The following is a 16,172-nucleotide window of genomic DNA, read 5'->3' as shown; positions in this document are numbered from 1 at the left end:
GGACCCACCCACCCTGAGCCCCTCTTTACTCCCCAACCATCACTTTTGCACCCCTTCACCCTCAGCCTCCTGCACTACCTGTGCATATTCCCAAGATCCTACCCTGACTCCTGTACCCCCCCACACACACCACCAGCCCCCCCTTCTGAAGGACCCAGGCAATATTGGGTAAGTCTGCTAGTGCTATTATATTTTGTGTTCCATTCCTTTGCTGAGCTTTATTGTATTTACTTTATTGTCCCCTGTGTTTTGGGTATTACATTCCTTGCCAGGTAAAAGTAGTATTGATTTTTCTCAATGGATATCACCACTGTGTATCTGGTATAGCAATGAGTTATTTTGAGTGGAGGGACACAGAGCCCAACCCCACTCTCCCCCCCCCCCCCCCACAATACCTGACTCATTTGAGGAGAGAGGATAAACTGCTTCAGATATTGATAATAGGAAGCACCAGGAAGAAAAAAGAGAGGACACTTAAGCCGCAACTCAAGAGAGAGGCAACCCGTATGTATGTACAACGAAGGTCTCCACTTCCTTTTACAGTTTCCTTGCTTTGGAAGCACACTTATCAACTCTATCACTCAACAGCTGTGACAGCACAAGCATCCAGAGAGCACAAATCCAAAAAGTATCTGTGAAAGGGTGCATTCAACAGTGTATATTGCTTATACTGAAACCTCCTATTGAGTTATATTTAAAGTTGTAAGAGGTCTAGGAAAGGATAATAGAGCTTCAGGACACACACTGGAGCAGTGGTCCCCAACCTTTTGGAGCTGCCGGGCGCCCGGGGGCGCGGTGCTCACATGCCGGGTGCCCGGGGGCGGGGCGCTCATGTGCCGGGCGCCCGGGGGCGGGGCGCTCATTTGCCGGGCGCCCGGGGGCGGGGCCATGCATGCGCCACTTGCCCAGGGACAGCAATCCCATGCACCGCGCGTCCGGGGGCGGGGCTGCCAATTTGCCACGCACCTGGGACCAGCGCCCCCCATAGCCACGTGCCTGGAGCTGGTGCTCCCCATGCACCACACGCCCGGGCATGGGGACGCCCATTCGCCGCACGCCCGGGGCCGGTGCTCCCCATGCGCTGTGCGCTCGAGGGCGGGGCCACCCATGCGCCCGGGACTGGTGCCACGCATGCGCTGCGCACCCGGGACCAGCACCGTGCATGCGCCGCGCACCCGGGGCGGGGCCAGCCCCGAGCACTTGGCCATGACGCCCGTGGGCACTGCATTGGGGACCACTACACTGGAGAATTGCCCTCTACTTTCATTCTTCTAATTACCCTGATTTTAGTGCATACAGACCTAGGCATTATTAACTTGAAGCAATACTTTGGTGGAGCTTTCTCTAGAGCTGAAAAAAAAAACCCCACGGGCTGTTGAGGAATGGTCTTCATTTTGGGTCATGGAAGAAAGTGGAGCTTATTAAAGTCTGCTATTTGTATCTTTGTACAGCTTTGTGTGGTTTTAAGAATGCAATATTTGCAAAGAAGGCAGCACAACATTTACTCCTTGAAGAGGAAAAAATTGATGTGCTTTGGGAGTGAAACGCTAAAAAGAGTAAGAGTTGGAACCAAGAGGCCATAAAACGCTGAACCAGTCCTCAGCCAGAGGGGAGGGGAGAGAATGGTAAACTGTCATAGATTCATTATCTTCAGTGGTGCTATAAAAATGTACACCAGTTAGGGTATGTTTCCAGTGCAGAAGCTAGATTCAGGTAAGAAGTACAATCTAGTTTAGGAATTCAGCTCAGATTAGAATACTGTGCTTCTTAGATCTCAGTTCAACTGTTTTAGCTAGGTGCCTTCTTGCCCTTATAGACAGATTCTTCTTTGAGTAGTATCCCCGGGGGTGCTTCACTGTTGGTGTCGAGTGGTCCTGATGCCGCAGATCGGAGCTTTCCATTAGCAGTGGTTGGTCGGACTGCGCATGTGCAGCACACGCTGAGTGGATTTCATGCCCTTTTGATGTCTCGTGCAGTCCGGCTCCCGCCAATTCCTTCTTTTCCACCCCAGATCACAGATGGAGAAAGCCTCTACAGCAGAACCAGAGGGCAGTATAAAATGCCCAGCACTGGAGAAAATGGCTACTTTCCCAGCACCAAGGAAAACATCACAGAAATCACAGAAAACGTGCGAAATCAGCCCAGAATTGCTTCAGCTTTCACCAAACCCATCATCACTGTCGCCTACAATATGCTCTCCTGAGATGCAAACCTCCACAGTCAGCCATGACAGACATTACAGACCAATCTCCGATCTTTCCCACGTACCACAACAATCTTTTTTGTCACCTCTTCCATCATCAAGGGGATCTTTCAGATCGATACACTCTCCAGTACTCTTTCCTCATACATACCGTCATGAGCACTATATGACCGTACCTTCACCACAATAGCATTCTCCTAACAGATGGGACTATCGACATCATAGACATTCAGACCATTATGACTATTCCGATCAATGGTCAACTCGCTGTCATCACCAAAAACAACTATATCAACCACCATGCTGTAGGGAAAACCTGCCTACACATAAATATTCACCTATGCACAAATATTCTCCTTCTTCTGTATACAGACTGGAACCTATAACTTCCCCCTTGAAAGACACACCATCAATACAAACCTGAGAAGGGACAAATAACAGAGACAGAAGAACAGCAGCCACACATCTTGCCAACTGACCAGTCATCATCATCTCCTGATGAAGCAGTTATTCCCGGAGATCAATCATCACCTGATGACCTGAAATGGTTTCAGGAACTTTTCAAGAGAGTGGCTGCTAGTCAAGAGATCCAACTGACTGAGGTTCAGGAAAAACAACATTGCCTCCTTAAAAATCTGCAGCTTTCATAACACGCAAAATCGCCATTCCTATAGACGAAGCTATTATGGAGGCCGTCTATAAGATATGGCAGACTCCATCATCAATATCTCCAACACTTTGTACTTTGGGTATGTACACTCCACTGTACCGATGTGGACAGTATGTACCATACCAAAGACACAGATTTCTCATATCAGAGATGCCAACATCGAGAATTTGACCAGTCTAGACCACGACAACATCCACAAAAGAGAGCCTCAGAACAGTCGCAACCCAAACCAGCAATCTAACAAGCAACAGGTTTGACTCCCAGGTCAAGAGCTTGCAGAACTTCCCCTTACTAGATCACCACCACCACTCTACCCCAACCTTTCACCATTGGCTAAGACCATTTAACCATTGCTGGGCTGCTATCACATCACATCAGATCATTAGGTCCTAGAGATTGTATCATCAAGTTACACCATCCCACTTGTAGCTTTACTTCCCACATCCCCACCATCTCAATCCCTCTTCAGGGACCCTTCTCATGAGGACCTACTACAAAAGGAGATTCACTGTCTTTTAGACATCGGTGCAGTAGAGACGGTGCCAGAAGAGTTCAGGAACAGAGGCTTCTATTTCCATTATTTTCTCACAACAAAAAAGACTGGTGGCTGGAGACCTATTCTGGACCTTTGCAGATTGAACTGATACCTTCGGAAACAATGATTCAGGATGATGACCCTTGCATCTATTATCCCATCATTAGAACAGGGGGACTGGTTCACAGCCCTTGACCTGCAAGATGCTTACTTTTATATTACCATACACCCTGTGCACAGACAGTATCTACATTTCGTGATCAGATCAGACCACTATCAGTACTGAGTCCTACCCTTCCACCTGTCATAAGCACCCAGAGTATTCTCAAAGACATTCGCTGTTGTCGCAGGATATCTCAGTTGACAATGGATCATGATTTTTCCGTACTTAGACTACTGTCTGATAAAAGGGCCAACTGCTGTGAATACCCCCCATATGATATCCATAACCAGACAGACTCTCAACCTGCTAGGTCTTATTCTCAACAAACAGAAATCAACGCTTTTTCCTACACAAACAATGTAGAGTTCAATGGAACCCAGTTAGACTCCACCATGCCAAGAGCATACCTATCATCCCAACAATTCCAAGCAATTTAAGACCCGGTCTTTACGCTTATGAGCAGCCCCAAGGCCTCAATACTTACCTATCTACAACTTATGGGCCACATGGCAGCTACAACTTACATAGTTCCTTTCGCAGGCACCACTTTTGCTCCCTTCAACACTGGCTTGCTTCCATTTACACCCATTGCAAGCGTGATGTACACAGACAAGTGTCACTACCTGCCAACATCCTAGTATCCCTGAAGTGGGGCACCGAACCAAACAACTTACTTGTAGGAGTCCCATTCCATCGGGGCCAACATACCACACAAATCACCACTGATGCTTCTGTCAAAGGGTGGGGAGCTCATATGGGAGACCTGTCTGTCCAAGGCTTATGAACAACAAGAGAGTCTATCCTACACATCAACATACTGGAACTCAAGGCAGTTGCAAATGCATGTGGACATTTTCTAGCGCACATCTGAGGAACCACAGTGAAGGTATTTATGGACAATGTATTCACAATGTACTATATAAATCAGCAGGGGAGCACCCGCTCCCATTCCCTATGTGCCAAGGCAGTTCGATTATGGAATTGGTGCATACACAATGAGGTTCCCATAACAGCTTCCTACCTACCTGGCACCAGCAATGTACTCACGGATTTGCTTAGCAGACACTTTGCTCCAGACCAAGAGTGGGAACTTCATCTACATGTCCTTCAGACTATTTTCAACCACTGGGGTCAGCCACAGATAGACCTCTTCGCCTCCTCCAAGAACACAAAATGCCGACAATATTGCTCCAGGCCTGACATTGGTTCAGGATCTCTAGGGGATGCTTTTCTCCTCCATTGAAAAGGCGCTCTCTTATACGCCTTTCCTCCCATACCACTCATTCCCAGAGTTCTCAAGAAAATCAACAGAGACAGAGCAACAGTCATTCTCGTAGCCCTATTTTGGGCACGATAAAAACGTGGTTCCCCTATCTGTATCAGATGTCTCCTCAACCACCCTATCACCTGCCCATACATCCCGATCTCCTAACCCAGAACAATGGGACTTTGATTTATCCTCAACCCCATACACTAGAGTTGACGGTCTGGCTCATAATTGGTTCCAGAAGAATGAACTCCACTGTTCCCTCAAAGTGAGACAGGTGCTATTACATAGCAGGAAACAATCCACTAGATCAACTTACCTTCAAAAGAGGCACAGGTTCCTTTCCTGTGTGCTGGTAAGTGAATAGATCCACACAAGACACCTATACATTATATTTTGGATTTTATCTTGCAACTAAAAGAAACAGGATTAACCATAGCATCTTTAAAAGTACATCTAGCAGTTATTACCATGTTCCATGGTTCAGTTGACAATCATTCAGTATTTGCACACCCTACCACCAGGAGATTTCTTAAAGTCCCCTCCAACCTGTACTCTCCATACAAACTACCACCACCTGCATGGAACCTGGAGCTGGTTCTCAACACTCTTACACGCGCTGTCTTTGAGCCAATAGACACCACTTCACCTTCAATCACAACACTTAAAGTTACATTTCTGTTGGCCATCGCTTCTACTGCTACACACTCACCAACAATGGAGCACCCATGGGGACACTACTCAAAAAAGAAGAGGAAGTTACTCACCTTCGTGCAGTAACGACGGTTCTTCGAGATGTATGCCCCCGTGGGTGCTCCAATACCAACCCTCCTCCCCACTTCAAAGTCTCCTTTTTATATCTTTCAGATACCGGGACTGTCAAGGCTGTTCCCCATTCTGGCACAATGAATGCACAAGTGGGGGCCTGCAAAAGCACCCCAAAACCTGATATCTACAGGCTTTGGTACAAAAACTTCCCCCAAAATCCTAATACCCAGACATTGGAGAATAAAAGAAACGCTGCCACCACCCAAGTATTCCAAAGAAACCAGGGAAGAGATCACTTGGGAAATCTCTTCCCTAAAAAAAAAACCTCGGGGGTACCTCAAGCTCTTTTCCCCAAAGAGCTTGAAAAAGAAAAGAGAAAATACAAGCTGCAGTCTGTGGTAGCTGTCCCTAGTCAGAGGCATGCAGATATCCACAGACAGATTTTCAAGGACACAGAAATGAACCAATACTAGGTTAATTAAAAAAAGAAATAACTTTTTTATTAAAACAATACGACCGTTGCAAGCATAATGACTAGATAGAAAAAGTCACCAATTAATATACTCATAGGGGACCCCCAAAGGCTCAGGACTTAGTTACAAAAGAGAGGAAAAACCCACTTTTAACAGCACAGACATCATTTCCACATTCCCAAACCAAAAACCAATAAAACCTGACGATCTAACTTTGCCCTACTTACACTTATAAGAAGTCCATTCTTGGGAGAGGGACAGGCCTTCCCAGCTCCCTGCTACAAGGAAGAAACTACTCTGACTCAGACAAAGGAGGGAAAAGTTAAAAATTCCTTTGTTCCAGTTTGAAATCCCTACCTGCATTAGTATTGGCTGGTCAGATACCTGGCTAGGTACTGGGCACTTAGTTAACCCTTTAGTCTCTAGGTGCTGGCCAACCCTCATGGTTATGACAGGGACAGACTCAAGGAACTGGTGGGAGCTGGACTGCGCAAGACATCAAAAGGAAGCCAACACCACTCAGCACATGCTGCACATGCACGGTCGAGCCAACCACTGCTAATGGAAAATTCTGATATAAAGTGCCTAGACCACCTGACACCAACAGTGGAGCACCCATGGGGACACACATCTCAAAGAACCGTTGTTACTGCATGAAGGTGAGTAACTTCCTCATTTGGTGATTTTTCATGTGGCTACTGTTACTGGAACTTTAACTTAAAATATACTTTTTATGAGATCTTACCAAGCCTTTTAAAAATATATTTAAGGGAATCCTGACTACTTTCTGTACTACTTTTCTTCCCTGTATTTGAGTCTAACCCACATTTGTTTTACTGTAGTTGTAGTGTGACAGCCTGCTAATAGGCCACAGCTATCAGCTGCTTTCTTCAGGTCTATCAACTCCAGGAGTCTCTAAGGGATAGGTCAGAGAGCAGCAATGCATGGCAGTGGCACGCGAGCCAATTTTGAGTGGCACGTACAGTCCACGGCAGGAGCTAAGCCTTCACCTCCTCCCCCATGCAGTGGGGAGCTCGAGCTCTCATGGTGCACAAGCAGCTGACACCCTCTCACTTCCCCAGCAGCAGGTTAGGCTGCATGCAGGAGTGGCCTGAGGAGGGCTGCAGCAGCTGGCACCCCAGGCGGAACGTGCGATGGGCGCCCCCACCTGCACGGCTGTCAATGGAGTGATGTCATCACCGGGCGCCCCGTGACGTCATCATCGGGCGCCGTTGAAGGCGGTGCCCTAGGCGATGGCTGAGTCGGCCTATAGTCACGGGCTGCCCCTGGCTGCACACACAGTTGCTGGGTACTCAGAGGCACCCCCAGGCCATTTATGGCTCACACAACACCATTCCCTGAGTTCCAGCGCAGTACACGACATCACCAGTGAGTCACCGCCACCTTCTCCCCACCAGCACATGCTGCACGGCCCTGTCCCTTCCCTCCTCTCAACCCCCCCCCCCCTCGCCCCAGAGGTGGAACTGCCTCTGCTGTGTGGGGCTCCCAGTCTAGGCACTTCCTCCTCCATCTCCAAGCCGCTTGTTACAGTGGCCTCCACTGCCAGGAATGGCTACTACTGGGCGGGGTGCCCAGGAACAAAGCTAAACCAGGGGCTCGGCTTGAAATGAGCTCCATTCCCCAGCCTGTGTAACATGGGCGAGGGAAAGCATTTCCAACTGCCTTGGACCCTCTGGGAAAGCTGCAAAGACCAGCAGGGTCATGGGCCTTTGGGCGACTGGCCACTAATAGAGCAGAGGAGGGGAGGTCCTAGGCAAAAGCCGGTGGAGTTGCTCCTGGACCTCAGTGCCTTAGAGCTGTTGCCTCAGCCCTGGCAGGGGCCACATGGAGTCCAGGTGGGCGCTGCAGGGCAGGGTGTGCTTAGGCTTGGCAGGTGCACTTCAGGCCCTGCCACTCTCTCCCTGCCTCTCCACACCCTGCGCTCTGCCACTCTTCACAAGCAGGGTCTGGTAGGGAAGGTTGGGGCTTTCTTCACCTCCACCATCCTCCCCCAGCCCCAAAGCGAGAAGCTGGAGCTGGTGCTGCAGTCTTGCGACTGCGTGGGAGAGGCTGAGCTCACTCCCCCTCCCCATCCTGCTGGAGGAACAGCAGCATGCTGTCCAGAGGCTTTCCCCACTGCAAGGGGACTCAAAGCCAGGTAAGCATCTCCCTTCATGCCCAGTGCCCCGCATCCCAATCCTGCTCACTCACTCCCTTCCCCCCACCAAGACCCTGCACCCCAGCTTGTTCTGACACCCTCCCTTGCTCCTGCTCCCTCCCCCTGGAATGCCCTATTTCTAGCCTGCTTCTGTACCCTACCTCCCATCAGACCTCACAACTTCTCCACCTTCTGCACCCCACCTCCCTCCTAGGTCCTGCACCCCATCCCTATCCCACTCACTGGAAGCCCTGTTCCATACACTGAACCTCTCATTTTTGTCCCCATCCAAGAGCCTAAGAGGGTTCATAAAATCCAGTAACTCTGGAACCACAGAAAAGTAAGCCAGATTTGCTTTTCTGTGGTTCCCTTGCAAGATTGGAGCCAGCACTGGCTTCCTGTGGCAGGTGTAAAGCCCTGAGGCTCCGCACACATCCAGCATCTGGGGAAGCATGCATGTGCTGCTCCTTCCCCTCCCCACAGGAAAAGCTGGAGTGGAGCCCAGGGCAGGAGACCAAGTTGGGTTCATGGTGGAGTGAGCCACTTCCTCCCTTCTGGGAGAGCAGCACAGCCCGGGGCAGGAGGGTTAAATGTTGGCACACCACTTCAGAAAAGTTGCCAACTCCCTGGGTATTTAACACCTTCCTGGCTCATCTGCCAAGGGGACATGTATACACCATCATACTGCACTAGAATGTTGTTCTCTCTGCCCTCCATATCTAATGGCTTGTCTACATTTTGGCTGTGTCTAGACTACATGCCTCTGTCGTCAGAGGCATGTAGATTAGACACATAGGCAAAGTCAAATGAAGCCGCGATTTAAATGATCACGGCTTCATTTAAATTTACATGGCTGCCGCGCTGAGCCGACAAACAGCTGATCAGTTGTTTGTCCGCTCAGCGCGCTAGTCTGGACGCTCCCCTGCCGACATCAAAGCCCTTTGTCGGCAGCCCCGTTATTCCTCGTGGGATGAGATTTACCGGGGCTGCCGACAAAGGGCTTTGATGTCGACAGGGGAGCATCCACACTAGCGCGCTGAGCAGACAAACAGCTGATCAGCTGTTTGTCGGCTCAGCACGGCAGCCACGTAAATTTAAATGAAGCCGTGATCATTTAAATCGCGGCTTCATTTGAGTTTGCCTAAACAACAAATCTACATGGCTCCGTTAACGGAGCCATGTAGTTTAGACGTACCCTTATAGTGCTGCATCAGCAAGAGGCAACTGTGCCATTGTAAAGCTTAGTAGATATGCTACCTATAGAATATCCTACCTTTCAGTGTAGTTACCCCACCTCCTCCAGAGTCAGTACCTGTGTAGACCGGAGAAGCCTTTCTGTTGACATAGCACTGTTCACAACAGTGGTTAAGTTGGTATAACTATATCACTCAGCAGGGTGGATTTTTCACACCCTTTGGAAATGTAATTATACCAACTATGAGGGCTGTTCTCCTCTCTGGCACTCCTAATTGTGACTAAATACACCTTTTTCCTCTACTCACAATCCATGTTGATCCATACTTCAAGGCCAGTTCATTCCCATGTCCAATATTTTTTATAGGCATGGTAATTCTGATTACTGCATCTGTTCCCTCCAGTCCTTAACTTAGAAGACACACAAAGGAAGAGCAGACCAGGTATCTATATATAATTCAAATTTCAGTACTGTATCCCATTGGTTCTTCTAGCCCCCTGCCAACACCCTTGCTAGCTACCTGAGTTTAACCCTTTAGTCACCAAGTGCTGGCCAGTATGCCTCCTATCCATCACACCAACATAAGTTCCTAATGTAGATCAAGCATAAGGGCAAAACAGATTTCCAACACTGCATCTGACTTGTGTGTAAGTGTGTGGCTTTGATGTTCTAAGGTCCTGTAAATTCATGATTATAAATGTTTGTCATACCAACAAACTTTCCATGAATGCATTTTTTCTTCCATATAGAAAGAATGGAAATATCAAAGTGGTGTTGGTAACTACAAGAAACAGAAGCAAAACAAATGTATGTTTTCAAAGTATTTTTACAAAAACATAGATTCTATCCACAGCAAACTCTTTTTCTTGTAAAAATTGGAGTAAATTGGCCTCTAGGCTCTGCAGGGCATTTTTGTATTAGTTCAACTAGAAAGGTTTCCCCATGGTAAACTTTAGACTGGGAAGTTCTAATATAAATAGAAGAAAAATAAGAAGATAGCCTAGTGAGGGGATTTTATATCACAGCTGATTTCTGTGTGATTCTTTGTACAAAATGTATTTCATACAAAATGTATTTCGGTTCACTTCTGATTTTACCCTTTCCAAACAGGAAGTTGCATCAAAGAGAGTGTCCAGGTTAACAGGTTTCATGCTTCTGTTTATCAGCTATATCAGCTTAGTGGCAGAATTCCAAGGGTTGGTGTAGATTTGCAGAATGGGTAGGTGCATTATGGATATTCTTCACTTCCTCCCGAAACATTTGTTACTAGCTGCTGACCAGTGTCATGATAATGGATTATATAGAGCAGTGATTGGTCTGGTCTGGCAGGAGAGTTTTGGTATGTCTATACTGCAAGCATATTTTGGACAGAGCTATTCTGGAAGATTTCTTCTGGAATACCTTATTTTGAAATAGAGTGTCCACACTACAGGGAAGCCTCAAAATTAGTCCAAGGCAGGCTCTCCTAATGTGGACATGCTATCATGATTTAGAGCCCCAGGAAGCACTGTGGAGGAATAACTTAGAATGGCCCTGGTGAGGAGCTATTTTGACAAAGCAGCAGTGGAGTGTCCACACACACCCTATTCTGAAAGCTTTTTCAGAAGAGGCATTATGCCACATGGAATGAGGTTTACCAACGTTGGAAAACACAACCCCAGTTATTTTGATTTTCTTTTCAAATAACGTAATTGCTGTGTAGACACTACTATTGTTTTTCCGGAATATCGGTGCAGTGTAAATGCACCCTTTAGGACGAGCCAGACTACAGCAGGCCATTGGTCTGCTTTGATATGAGAGATTAAATACTGGATTAGACATTACAGTGGAAAAACACAACTGGCCTCAAGCTAGTTCACCTTTTAAAGTAGGTAGGAGTTTACAGAAGTTGATGGAAAGGAAAGTATGCATACCTGGGAACTGGGGTGAGAGACTAAGTCAGGGAGGAGAAAAGAGAGGCCACAAGTGAATAATTTCTAGTGGCACACACCTCACTTCCATTCTTTCTGCCACACCCTATTTTTGTACATATTCCCTAACAATATTAGCCTCCCATCTCCTCCTCTTAGTTTCTGAAAATTCATACAACTCCCAAAGAAAAAATACCTCTAGCCTATGTAGTTTCTAAATCTCCTGCACCCCAGGAGATTTAGAAACTACAAACCCACCAAATAATAAATATGCTCTAACTCCCTCTCAGCTTTCACACTCCAGGATAAGCTTCTCCCCACCTCCAACTATCAAACACTGCTATATTCTTAGTGATGGATACCATCGACCCAGTGCCTTTCCTAGCTGTCATACCTTTCCTTACATTTACTGTGACACGAATTGCCAACCTGGCCATCTGCTCCCGGATACCCTGTTACACCTTCAAAGACAAGCACCTCCATCTCTGTCTATTTCAACCTGTCAGTGACTCCTTTCTGCTCTCAATTATACCACTCCAATCCATCCCTCCCCAGCTGTTAATTCTTTCCACACCTCATTCTCACTAGTTTCAAAATTCTAGTTCCTCTGACATAAAATCTTGAGCTTGTTCAATTGTCTCATATCAGGCTCAGGTTCTGAATAAATCACGTTTCTCTTCTTCCTTTATTTAAAATATTACAGTAAAAGCTCAGGCATTAATTGTGCTATAATATTTTATAAGGATTTTTAAAAATTATTAAAGATTTCCCACCTGGTAGAATATAAATTCACTTTATCAAACAATTTAAAAGTATAATTTCTTCACTTTTTTAGACCTGCTAAAAATGCAACAAAAATGTATCAATCTGGAGAAACCAAAGTGTGCTACATTTCTGTATTGCAACTATTGTATCCTAGCAACAGCTGTGTCTGCTGCTGCTTCTGCAGATGCTTTGCTGACTCACCAACTGATTCACTCAGACAGCAGCTTTATTTGGCTTCTGATTAGCATCACTGTTGCTTCCCTGCAGTCTCTGTGTGTGCCCTAGGCCACACCTATAAATAGCCTTTGCTTTCTCTTCCACTGAGCAGTGAGCCGTACAACATGCAGAACTTCCATAGGGTGAAATGAGAGTCTCTTTGCCCTTTGCTGGACATGTGCAGCTACAGGCCCAAAGGAATAATTAAGATATAACGAATGAATGGATGCAATCTGTAAAATTAACAACCTGAAAGGAACTCTTTGTTTGTGTTTCATTGCCAGTAGCTTGAAGTCTGTTCTTCCCGTTGATGAATGTGCACAATTCCCATGAACACCAATGGGAATTGCACAAATGATGCCAAGCTTCAATAACTATACAGGCTATCACTTTTTAAAAAACAATCATTAAAATTCTGTGAATCAATGTACCTGTATCTCAGTAAAAATGCAGGAATTTAAACTGTAGTACCTTTGGGACAAGATGGTCTTATTTTTATACTTTGTGTGGTGGTTTGATGTTGCTGCTGCTGCTGTTATTTGTTACAGGAGTTTCAAAAGACAAAAGAACACAGTCCCTACCCTGGTGAGCTGACACACTGTAAAGACAAATATAGAAGAAAGGAGGGGGGAAAGAAAGTGATATAAGGTACAGAACAGAAGTGAGTGGCCTATACATTTTATCCCCATTATTACCGCCTTTTGTTCACTTTTGTTAACTGCCCCAATTTTTATTGTTTCTTGGCTTTTAATCTTTGCCCCACTGACTTTTCCTGACTTTGTTTTTTATTGATTTAATATGTGTAAGATTAACTACTTTAAAATACACTAAAACTGCCCTGCCAGGGACTGAGTTGAGAAAAAGGAACAAGAGGGTCAAAAGGTTAAATATAAATAAAGAAATGTCATTTTACATTTCATGTGTGTACATTTAATTGTTGAACAGCTTACATCTTCATGCATCATGTGTCATCTATAATTTCCTACTGTGGTAATTGTAGATCTGGGTGAAATTTTCAGATGATTAGCTTATTCGCCAAAAAAATGAAGTTTCAGCTTTTGGTCAACAAACTATGTGCAGCCATCAGTCCAGTGATTTGGGATGCCTCAGTTTGAATCTCTGTTCTGGAGTGGGAATTGAAATCTAGGTCTCCCACATATCAGGCAAGTGCCCTAACCTTAAAGATTTTAAATTGGATACATAAAGACAAAACTTACACTGGTGCAAAATTGAGTTTCCTAATTTGCTGATAAAACCCAAAGATTTTTGGAACCAAACCAAATATTTTGCTTTATTTTGTGTTTTGACCAGCAAATCTAAAAATCAATTATTTGCCTAGCTCTAGTCATTGCGAACTAGAGTATCTTACATGCTAATCAGCTGCAACCTCTTTCATTTAGATTTCAGTTTATTTCCTGAACAAAGACAGAGGGGAAAGTCTAGTATCTTTTTTCTAACGCCTTGAAAAAGCAGTGGATTGCTGTCAGACTCCACAGAGCCAACTTGCCCTGTGAAGTCAGGCATCCGGATGAGATTGCCTCACGACAAAATGAAGCAGAAAAATCCTTGAGCCCTTATTCCAGACCTTCAGTTTTCTTTATTTGAGGAAGCAAAGTGTGTGCATGTGACGAGGGGAGGAGGGGAATATATTCAGAAATAATAGAATGAAATTAAGAAAAGGAAAATTTAGTTTCTCAAGGAAAATGATGAAGCCTTCATAAGAGAGACATTCAAAAGTGTACTTGACAAAATAGTGAGAGATGCTAAAGTGAAAAATCCTACACCTGCCTTTTAAAAGGGATGGACTGTATAATGCTTCTCATTTTCACGGTGTTCTACAAACATGTAAGCCTGGTCTACACTGGTAAATTAGGTTGGTTTAGCTCTGCTAGTCAAGGATGTGAAAAACATACTCTTGAGTGGTGTAGTTTAGATAATCAAAGTCCTTGTGTAGACAGCACAAAGTCAGCGGAAGAATTCTTCCATTGACCTACCTGCTGCCTCTAAGGGAGGTGAATTACCTATGCTGACAGGAGAATTCTTCCCATCAACATAGGCACTGTCTACAGAAAAGTAAGGAACTATTTTAATTCTAGTTTTGCAGAAGAAGAAATGAAGGCAAAGAAGTTAATAAAGAAAGTTAGTATCAGAGTCAAGAAAGCACTGTGTGTACAGAATACATGGCCTGGTCTTTTTCTAATGACTGAAAAAGATTTTACTTTTGCAAACTTCTATCATTCCAGAATGATACCCTGGTTTTTATTATTGATATTATAAAAAGCTTTCCAAAGATCAGATTGTGGCTGAGTACGCGTCATTTACTGCTTGAGGTGAGGCTTGGATATATTCCCAAAAGTTAGATACAGTACAAATCCTGTTTAGACTGAGGAAATATTCTGTAGTTCCAACCCTCTGTTACTAGTCTATTTATCAGTTTAACTTGGACTAAAAAGTATTGTGATCGAATAATAGTTTATAATTGGTACATAACAGGAAACATATTCCTCCAGGTGAGAAAGAGAATCTAGTTTGAATCAATCTCTATCAGCAATCAGTATTTGGAAAAATGTTTACTGAAGCTAGAGGATCAGAAATAAAAATAATTACAATCCCTACATAAAACCATTCACAACACCCAAGTTATGTCCATAGATGGAAATCTGTAGGGAAAAGTATGGTGGAAAAAGTAAGATAAATCTCCCTTCAGATATTAACCCGTGAGTCAAATGTGGTTCCAGTGTCTATTGTGAAACCTCTGTCCACTTGATTGTACTAGAACTCACTATCTTCAGGACTCAGAACTGACCTAATCACCACACTCAGTAAGTCTCTGGCATTCCAGTTAAGAAAACTGATTCATATAATGTGTGTGTCAATCTGAGACATAGATGCTCTGCACATTAGCAACGAAAGTGATAGCTTCAGATTTATTAGTTCCTTAGATGCCAGAAATTACTCATAAGTCTTTCCAACGAATTTCCATGTGGATCTTACAAAGAAGAGTTGAGACCTAAACCAACAAATTCTGGACATGTGAGGATGAGTTGTGAATGGAAGATTAGAGTCAGAAAATGATACAAGTTGAGAACTTCAATGCTCAAAAGCCACCTGTAAGGAACTCTGTCAAATTATTTTGCATGTACTAGTAAGTAAAAATTAGCCTTTTGAATAGTTTTTCTTCAAGGATTATGGATGCCTTTCCAAATAAGCAGGCAGAAGAGGGCTTTTTGTTTTGGAGGGTTTTTTGTTTGTTTGTTTTTGTTTGTTTTGTTTTGGTACTAACGTAATTGATAGTTACCTCGGCAAATTAGGTTGGGACCATCTTACAGGCTTCTGTAGCTTCCATCACTGTAGTATCTAAGCATTTCCTCAATCAGGTTTCTCTGATAAGGTCTGTGGTAGATTTTGTGATTCTTCTATGCTCTCTTCCCTGGCAGAACAGGTGATGCTCAGGATATGCACGTATGAAAAAGCAAGGAGGTTGTTTATTCACACATCTCTCTTTAAATATGGTTGTGTTGGGAGAAAGTTGTCAAAGAGGAAGGATTTGTAATACAACCTAGTGGTAATCCGACTCTGGCTCACCATGCTCAGATCTTTATCTGTGAGGAAGAAAGAAGTTTCTGGAGCAACTTGAAGTGGGAAGATGACCTTATTCATTAACTCTCATGCTACCAATCTCACAGAATAATTGCAAAAGCCCAAGATGAACCGGACCCTTCCACACCTTTGCATCACTTTGACGAATAGCAGGTAAGTGCCCTTGATGGGAGGGGAACATCTTTTCTATCTTGTGTAAATTGAGTTTGAGCCAGCTGGCTTTTATCCTGGTGTTGACCTCCTGCTAGC

Source organism: Pelodiscus sinensis, chromosome 5 (assembly GCF_052426305.1).
Source record: "Pelodiscus sinensis isolate ZL-2025 chromosome 5, ASM5242630v1, whole genome shotgun sequence".
NCBI classification, from domain to species: domain Eukaryota; kingdom Metazoa; phylum Chordata; order Testudines; family Trionychidae; genus Pelodiscus; species Pelodiscus sinensis.
The sequence above is the reverse complement of the archived record's forward strand: the minus strand, read 5'-3'. Positions refer to the sequence as shown.